General features: G+C 49.5%; 1 pseudogene; it reads right to left on the bottom strand.

The window, feature by feature from the left end:
* Positions 1–392: 392 nt before the first annotated feature.
* Positions 393–8,668, bottom strand: LOC140507417 (sialic acid-binding Ig-like lectin 14; annotated as a pseudogene).
* Positions 8,669–9,405: the final 737 nt, after the last annotated feature.

The raw sequence follows: 9,405 nt of genomic DNA on the forward strand, positions 1-9,405 counted from the left end.
CATCCAACCAGGGAGAACTAGAGCAGGATTTTTAACATTCCTTCCAGTTCTAAGGTCCTGTGCTCAGATTGCTGGGACAGGTCTCTTCAAGATCTGATGTTCCATGTTCTCTGGATCCTTCCATCTCTGAAATTTGAGGGAAAGCCAGAGAAAGTTGATGGAGAGGATTAAGTCAGGACTTGGTATCTCACTGTTAACATGAGCTGTTCAGTGTCCTGTGGTCTGATGGGAAGGATGTTGCCTCTTAACAATTCGAAGGTCATTTCTATTCTAGGTCAGTCCCATGTCATCTACTTTCTAAGCCAAGACACTAAGGGAAGAGGCCTTTATTCAACCATACGTTAAAGAGTGGGATTGATTAGTGTGACATTAAAAAGATTACAAAGATACAATTTCTGAGTGATTATCATTTTATTAATAAGCCCACAGATTATTAGTAAAAACATGGTCGTTTGGCCTCTCTCTTGGGCCAAATGCAATCTTGGTGTGGGGGGGTCCACACTTTACATACCCTTGAAAACAGTAAGCACTCCATCAAACTGCAACAAAATCTAATTTTTATCCTGATTAGAGATGGGCTATATTAAAATGAAGGGCTGGATATCTCTTGGATAGGGAAAGTATCTCTCTACCAGATCAGAATTTAGGCCGCCATATCAAAGGATATATACCCCACCCAAATCCCAGCAGAATAGCAGTTTCCTTCAGGGTGGGTCCTTGAATGGCAAAAGGAATTCAATCTCATCATGAGTGATGTCCTTAAGAATTGAACTTAAAGTCTGGACTCCAGATGGGAGAGCTCCAAATTGCTACCTACCCCAGTTATTTGTTATTGATAATCAATTTTCATATTACAATGTCAGTGGTTGACTTTTCAACATCCCTAAACCTTTAAAATTATGCCATAAGACTGGCCACTATATGGAAGGTGGGAGTCAATGGAAATGCAAATATGATTAATATCAATAGTTTTAGGGAGTATTTTCCTTGCTCTGCATCCTTACATTACTTGTGGACTGAAATAAACGCTGCCCTATATCAAGAATGCTTTGGTGGCCCATTGGTGCTTGCACAAGACATCTTTTGCTTCCATCTGCAGTGACCTAGAAGTGAGGTAATTCTGAGCTTCCAAGTGAAAACTTCTTCAAGATAAAATGGACCAAACAGTGACTGGAGATTAGACTCCCCAGGCCTGAACTTGGGCTGGGTGGGTTCATGACTTGGGGTTTGGGCTGCACACCTGAAGAGGTCCCCTCAGTCTCCTCCCACCTCTGGAGGTTGGAGTAAAAAACTCCTACCACCACCTGCATTCCCTGGAGACAGAAATTGCCCTCTCAGGTCACTGTACTCTGCTGCCCTGCCTGGTTCATCCAGGGAACAGGATACTCCTGCTGTAGGGACCCTCTTTGACTGAGCCTGTTCTGGATGTGCTGAGAAGCCCTGATTGGAGCCAGCTGGATTCTCGGGACCCTTCCCAGCAATATGGGCAACCTTTGCATGAGGCTGGGACCTCTCCAAGGGACATCTTTGGGAAGTGACCCCTGGGGAAGCTGTGAGGTTTCAGAGGGAAAATGAGCCCATGAGGAAAAGAAGGGACCTGGCAAGTTATCATGGCAAAGATGGAGAACAGCAGCAGAGTCTTGGAAGGAGCAGGACCTTCCACTCCCTGCACCCCAGTGGGAGACATACATTTCTCCAAGGCAGCAGTGAGGGGTGGGGGTGCAGTGCTCAGAAACCTGGTCACCCTCATGAATTAGGCACCAGGTACCCTGCTGGGGGGAAGAGGGAATACTGTGCCAGCATTCTCACTACAGATGAGGAAACTGAGGCCCAAGCACACATCTAAACTTACCCTGGGAGAAAATACCTCCACAAAAGCATCCTGCATCTAGTGTGGCCCTGGATGCTCTGTGCACAGCTGAGGGTGGGCCTCCAGACCCGGGATTAGGACTGCTGGGACTCTAGAGTGTCCTGAGAATGAGGTCCTGGGATAGACACTTTCTCCCTCCATCAATCAGATAATGCCATAGGCCAATTGGGGGACAGACCTGGGGTTGCATAGTGGGAGAAGAGGAGACCCGGGGGACCTGAGAACTGTCCTCCAGTCCTGGAAGTTGGTTCTGTAGCTCTAGGGTCAGACCTGACTTGCAGGGTCCCTGAGGGCAGAACTGAGGCTATTGAGTGGAAGGGGCAGGAGGCAGGTGTGGGTCAGGTTTAAAGCCAGGAGCCTTCAAAGAGATGACTGGGCTGCTTCTGGAGCTGGTGGCTGCTCCCTCCCTAGGGGTTTCCTGTGGGAGGAACAGGCCTAGTGTTGGTCACAGGCAGAAAGTCAGGGACGTATATTCAGGGGCTGAGGGAGTGAGGGTTGACCCTAGGGACCATTTCTGGGAAGAGTAATGAGGTGGGAGTTGAGGCAGGGAGTGAGGGGAACAGAATGCCATTTGTTTGTGGGACAGAGGGCAGACACACTCACCTGGTGTAATAGAGCCAGGTGAGGCCATAGGTGAGGAGAAAGCCGGCTCCCATGAGGGTTCCCTTGAGCAGTGTGAGCACCAGGGGCCAAGAGCTGTTTTCCTGGGCAGAAGAGGCTATGAGGAAGAGACCCAGGTGTGGTTAGAGGGTGCTCATTTTGCCCCAGACCTCAGTCCTACCCCTCCATTCTGCTGCCTAATCTTTTCCAAGTGTTCTCCTCTCATCCATCCTCTGCCTCAATGCCAGTCTGCTGAGACACTTTGATCAGAGTGTGGCCCTGTCCATGGTACAGCTTCTTGGAGGCCCGGTTGAGACTGGGTAAAGTGTGGCCCTCAAAGAGGGAGGAGCAGCCCTGCCAAGGGCTCAGCAGCCCTCTCCTCACAGGTGCTGGTCCTCCTGATCACCACATCTACCACTACACAGACACCCATATTCCTGGCACCTGGTGGATGTTCAATAAACACGGGCTGACATGACGTTGGAGAATATGGGTTAAGACAGAGATGGAAAGCCAGCATGTGTCTGCCTCCAGAGATTCGGGTCTAAAACTGTGAAAATCCGATGTTGGTTGTCCAGGTGATGAAGGAAGTGGTACAAGGCACACACATAATGCCTTAGTGGGGTCTTTGAACCATCTTAGAAAGGCAGAGAGATGCCATAGGCCAGCAGGATGAAAGTCAAACCCTGATTTTAAAGCAGGAGAGAAGTGAATCCATGATAAGGGCATCCCATGTGGAAGGGTATGGCCTCCATTAGCTCCAGACCAAGGAGCTGGCTTCCTTTCCTGCCACCAATTCTGATTGCATCAATCCACAGTTCTTCTCCACAAGAATGACATGAATTCTCTATCTCACACTTGGCTGAAAATGAGCTAAATTTTAGTTCTGGCTTTTCTCTCTCTGGCCAGGTTAGAAGGATAGCAAACCCACACAGGTTTGCTTGTCAGGGGCCTGGTGTTGGTGAAATACATCAACTCTGGAAAACAACAGTTTTCCTTTCTCACTGTTCACTAACCACCCTTTAATATTCCATCCTCAGACGTTCCGAAAGTTGAGGTGAAGTTCACTACCTTGTGCTTTGTATGGTCTGTTTTCTTTCCCTTTAAAAAAAAAATCAGGACATAGGTCTATCTCCTGTCCTATGTAGTCATATGTATGGATAGAGGTTTGCAAATATCTGTCCATTCTTTAGTGACCAACTTCCTCTGAGTCTGGTGTACATTCACATGTGGGAACATGTTTCCCACCTCAGAGCTGGATCCCAAATTTCTCTAGACAAGGTTAATGGATTAGGAGAACACTGAAAAGAAAGCATTCTGGAATTCCAGATAACCTTGTGGGAATTCACACTCTGCTGTCTCATTGGGTAAAGGAAGGAGACATGCAGTCTGGTGTGTTTCAAAGCCAGCCTCCTGGCTCAGACTCCTGACTCCTGTACTAGCCTCTTCCCAGAATGTCTCCCTGGTCTAAATGGGCAATCCCTGACATACCTCAGGCTCAGTTCTCTTCTGCGGCCCCCACTTGCTCCCTGAATTGGACCCCTCACAGATCACCCATCTTCCATGTACCCCAACCTTCTTACCTGGCAGCAGCTAGACACTGAGAATGCCCTCCCTTTGCTGGGTCCTTGCCTCACCGCAGGGACTGAGTTTGTGACTGGGCCCCACCTTCACCCTCAGGCTACTGGAGACCCCCCAGACTTGGTGGAAAAGTCACAGAAACTGTCACTTGTACTTTTTCCCTCCATGAGTTTCCCCCCCTCCCCCCCGAATCACTAATACAAGTATGGTGTTGGTGCTGCTTGGAGAGAACTGGTTTGTGGTGAACATGGATGGTGACCTTATTGGGCTCACTGTCCTCAGGGCCCTGTGCCCCAACTGCCTCCTCCCCTATCCTTCACCTGGCACCAGCTAGAAGAGCAGGGTGTGGGTTCCCTGGGGGTTCTTCCCCTCACAGCTGACAGTGATGTTGGGGACCCTGTCCACCTTCACTCTCAGGCTGCTGTTGTCCCAGGACCCAGACTTGGTTGATGTTACCTGGAAGGTGTCACTGCTACTACTGCCCTCCATAGGCTTCCCCTGTACCCACCAAAGCAAGGAGGGCACTGGCTCTGCTTGGACACAACAGGTACAGAACAAGCCCTATTTGACCCAGGAGCAAGAATGACTAAGTATCCTTGGGTTATCTATGAGAACATACAGGAGACCCCCTCTCTTAGTGGGTGACACTGTCCTTTCCCCACCAGGACCCAGGCATCCCATGGTGCCCAGCCCCCTCACACTCACACTGCACAGAAACACTCAAGGAGACCTCCTTGGAGCCCAGAGGATGCTGAGCCAGGCAGGTGTAATTGCCTCCATCTGCTGGGCCCAGGTGGGGCAGATCCAGGTGCAGGACTCCATCCTCTGAGGGCTGGGAAGAGGCCAGAGTTTGGTCCCCCAGGATCCAGCTCAGTGTAGCTGGGGGATTGCTGTTGGCAGCACAGAGCATGTGAAGGGACTCTCCCTCCTGTACCACAAGAGCTGAACGGTTTCCTGAGACAAAATCTGAAAAAGATCAGGAGATCTCAGGAGTGAGAACTTGGATGGACCTCTGAGACTCCCTAGTCCCAACTTCATTGTACTCAGCAGGAAACTGGGTGGAAGAAAGCAGGTGTGACTCTCCCAAGATCCCACGAGGAAGGGGGAAGTGGAAGAGGATGGGACCCCAGGCAGGAAGGGAAACCCCATTTCCAGTCCAGCCTGGATTCCGGCCTCTCCTGGGAGCAGCCCTCACTCAGCATGGGTCATCTTCCCTGCCTGTACTTCAGGTTGGGTTTTGTTTAACTTCATTTACTTCCTTCCTTCCTTTGTTTCTTCCTTCATTCCTTCATTCCCTCCTTCCTTCTTTTCTTCATTCCTTCCTGTCTTTCTTCCTTTTCTTACTTTCTTCTATAATGTTGTCTCTTTTCCTTAATAACTTCTTTTTCTTCTTTGTTTTCTTCTCTCTTTCGTTCTTTTCTACTATCTGTTTATCTCCTTTTTCTTCCTTCTTTTATTCTTTCTTTATCTCTCTTCCATCTTGCCTTTGTGCCTTTTTTCTTTCTTCCTGCCTTTTCTTCTCTTTTCTTCCTTTGTCCCCTTCTTCCCTTTTCCCTTCTCTCTGTTTTCTTCCTCATTTCTGACTTTTCCTTTGTTCCTTCCTACTGTATTTCTCTTTTTGCTTCTTCCATCCCTCTTCCCTCCGTCCTTTCTATATTACTTTCTTTACCTTCCACTTCCTTCATCTCTTACTTGTATCCTGTCTTTCTTTTCTTACTTCCTCTCTCTCTCTCTCTCTCTCTCTCTCTCTCTCTCTCTCTCTCTCTCTCTCTCTCTCTCTCTCTCTCTCTCTCTCTCTCTCTCTCTCACTGTACTAATTAAGGAAAAGTTAACCTGAATCACAGACACAACAAACAAGGTCTCAGGAAACTGAAATGTCTGCACGTTGAACCTAGGAATCTAATATCCTGAGAGCCCATGGTAATCACTGCTAGGATCCTCTTTCTCACTCCCAGCAGTCCTGGGGTCTCCAGGCCCACAATGCACCTGTCCTGACTGAATACTCAAGCTCAACCTGGATGACCAGAGGCCTGTACCCCACTGACAGCAGCTCCTTGACCCATCCCCCATAGCCTCCCCTACAGAAGCCCCTCAAAACCCCAGATCAGCCCTGAAACCAACATGAATGCCCCAGGTAACAAAACCTCCTCCTTTGGCCTGGACTGCAGAAATCCAAGTCAGCTTCCCCAACAGGGCAACCATGTTGGGTCCAGATAGTGAAGGAATGCCCTGGGAACTGAACCACACGGTGGACCTTGTTCCTGTCAGTCCAAGCCTGATGCAGTTGAGAGGACACTCCACTCAGTCTCTACATTTAAAGTTCACATGTCTCTGACCTGTGTGAACTAGGTCAGGTCCTCCTCACACCTCTGAGCCACAGTTTTCTCATCTGGAAAGTGAGGACAAGAACTTTTCCACTTCTTTTCTCCTGGGGATATTGGGAGGAAAATGGTTTCTCATCCTTAAAGTCATGAGTAAATGGGAACTGATGAAATTCCAGGAGGAGGAGAGGTACCAGGCCAAGGAGAACCTGGGCCTGCAGAATGAGGGAAACTGTTTCTCCTGTGTCCTTCCTCTCCTTGATATCCACACCCACCCTTAGAGTAGAAGTTCAGGCCCCAGGTTCTCTCTCTGCCCTCCCTCTGGGGCTCTGCTCATACCTGTTGTCCTGTTGTCCTGGGCCACGGTGATGGTCACATTCCGCACAGCATCTGCAACAGAAGCACCAGGCTGGCTGGGGGTTGGGCTCTCTGCCCAGCTCAGCATCAGGCAGGGAAGAGATTAAATTCCAGAATCACAGACTAACATTGGCATATGAAACCACGGAGGCTGGAGACAGAGAAAATAGGAAATTCCTGGCCCAGCTAGGAGGTGTAGTGAGTAGAGCCCTGGACCTGAGGTCAGGAGGATCTGAGATGAAATCTGACCTCTGACTCCTGACACATTTAATAGCTATGTGACCTTGGGGAAATCACTTAACCCCAATTGCCTTGTCTTTTCCCCTCCATGAAAAAATGAATGAATCAATGAATAAAAGTTGGATGTCCAGCCTTTGCTTTTGGTGGGAGGCAGCTTTCTCTGCCCTGGCTCAGGAAAACAGGCATCTGATTTCCCAGGGCTGGTCCTGAAATTTCATCCCTCAATGTAATCTTCCCTCAGTCCCTCTCTTGCAGGATTCAGGTCTCCTGCCCCAGTACTCACAGGACACATTGAGTTGGACAGTTCTCTTTGTGCTCAAACGGCTTCCAGGAAGTGTCACCTGACAGGTGACGTTGGTGCCATGATGCCGGTGCCCAGGGATGAAGGTGACTTGTGAGTATTGGGATGGCCCAGAGCTTTGTAACTTGGAGGAGAAGGCAGCCCCAATCCAGGAGAATTTGAAAGTATTATTTTCCCCACAGGCCCAAGAAAATGTGCATTTCAGAGTCACTGGGTTTCCTGACTCTAACACCTCTGGAATAGACATGTCTGGTTTCTGGATCACATTTGGAGATCCTGGAGAGAGACAGTAAGACATGGTCTGGGAAGGGGAATTTAGCCTTTAGTGTCCTAGGTGCTGGTATCTACCCCACCCTTCAGGTGTCCACTGTGTTTCCCTCGTAGCAGGACCTCATTCAGGCCCCTTCACACCAGCCTCCTAGGAGCATCCCCTTCATCCTCAAGCCCTTAGTCATTCATAGATTACAGGTCAAGAGGAAGGTCTATTAAAGGCAGTAGAGAATAATACCTACATTATACATAAGAGGAAAATGAATCCCAGAGAGGGAGGGGAAATAATATGGCAAATGTCTCAAAGAGAGTGAGTCAGAGCCCTGGGATTTGAATCTCCTTACTTTGGCAGCAGCTCCAGAGTTCTTTCCAGCACAACCATGGGGCCCCTGTCAGCCTTCTCTGAGGTCCCGGTTCCTCACCAAGGGGACCCCACCACATTCCCTCCCCTCTACAACTCTGGAGCTTTAGGCCGTGTCTTCACACCCTTCCCTGTGTCTTCTCTGCTTCCTGAGTGGCTTCTCTGTGTGTCCTCCACCTTCTCTTACCCCTCCCACAGGCAGGATCATGGTCTCCAAGGCTAACCCATTCCCCAGACCTTCCTGTCTCATCCACTAAGAGCCTCCCAGGAGAGGAGCATCCTACCTGTCACATTCACATATAGCAGATGGTTTTTGTAACTGTATGTATGATCTCCTTTTTTCAAAGAGAAGTAGTACTCCCCCTTGTCTGAAGACTGGGCATCTGTGATGCTCAGAGAGCAATTGTTCATCCCGGGATCCCCAAGGAGATGGAATCTCCTCTGGACTTTCTCCTCCACTTTAAAATATGGGTCATTGGTGGCCATGAGACTGCCATAAAAACCTTGTTTTTTGTACCAGTAGCCGTAAACTGTGTTGTGGCCATGGAATGACATGCCGTAATCTTCAGTGGTGCAGAGGATGTGGGCACACATACCCTCCTGCACAGTCACGGAGTGTTGTATATTCAGTCTCTGGGACAGGGACCCTGAGGGCAGACAGAGGCCTGGTCAGCATCTCTACCTCTTCTCACCCCTCAGACCAGCCTCCCTCTGCCCCAATTCCACTCACCCTCCCAGAGCAGAGGCAGTAGCAGCAGTAGCAGCATGGATAAGACTAGAGACAGGTAGGCTCTGCTGGGGTGCTGTGTCACTCTCTAAACACTATGGCTCCCTCTGGCCATCTATGTGAGGCTCAGAGAAAAGAGGAAGAGGAAACAGGAAACCCTGGTATGGAGAGAAGGGGAGGACTATCCTCAGAAGAGGAACTCCTATCATTTCCACACAGTGGGTTCCTGCCATCCTTAGCTGAGCTCAGTGGGGAGGGGCATCCTGTCCTGGGCCAGCTGCAGGAACAGTCAGGACTCAGGTGCTGGGGTAGGATAGATCTGCTGCCCAGGCTGGGGCTGTGGATCTTGTATGGACCAGCTTGTCCATGTGGCTGATGGGGCACAGTGACCAGTGGCTGTCCCAGAGCTGGTGCTGACCATTAAACACTGCTGCCCCTGTCCTGTGAAAGGGCAATTGGGATCAGGAAGATCTGAGCTGAAATCCTGCCTCAGGCATCTCCTATCAGTCTTTCCTCTGTCTGACACTCAGTTTTCCTATGTGTAAAACGGGGACAATTACAACACCTCTCTCTCAGCCTTGTTGTGGGATCAAATGTAATATTCACCAAGTGTTGTGAAGACCTTGAATCATGGCCCAAAGGCTGGTGGTGATGATTATAACTCCACTCTCATCTAAGGTCTCTCCCACCCAGGTCTACTAGACAAGTGCCTGTTTCTTAGGCATGGCATTCCATCTCTCATCTCCATGCCTTTGCCCTGGCTGTGTCCTGTTCCTG

Source organism: Notamacropus eugenii, chromosome 5 (genome assembly GCF_028372415.1).
Source record: "Notamacropus eugenii isolate mMacEug1 chromosome 5, mMacEug1.pri_v2, whole genome shotgun sequence".
NCBI classification, from domain to species: Eukaryota; Metazoa; Chordata; class Mammalia; order Diprotodontia; family Macropodidae; genus Notamacropus; species Notamacropus eugenii.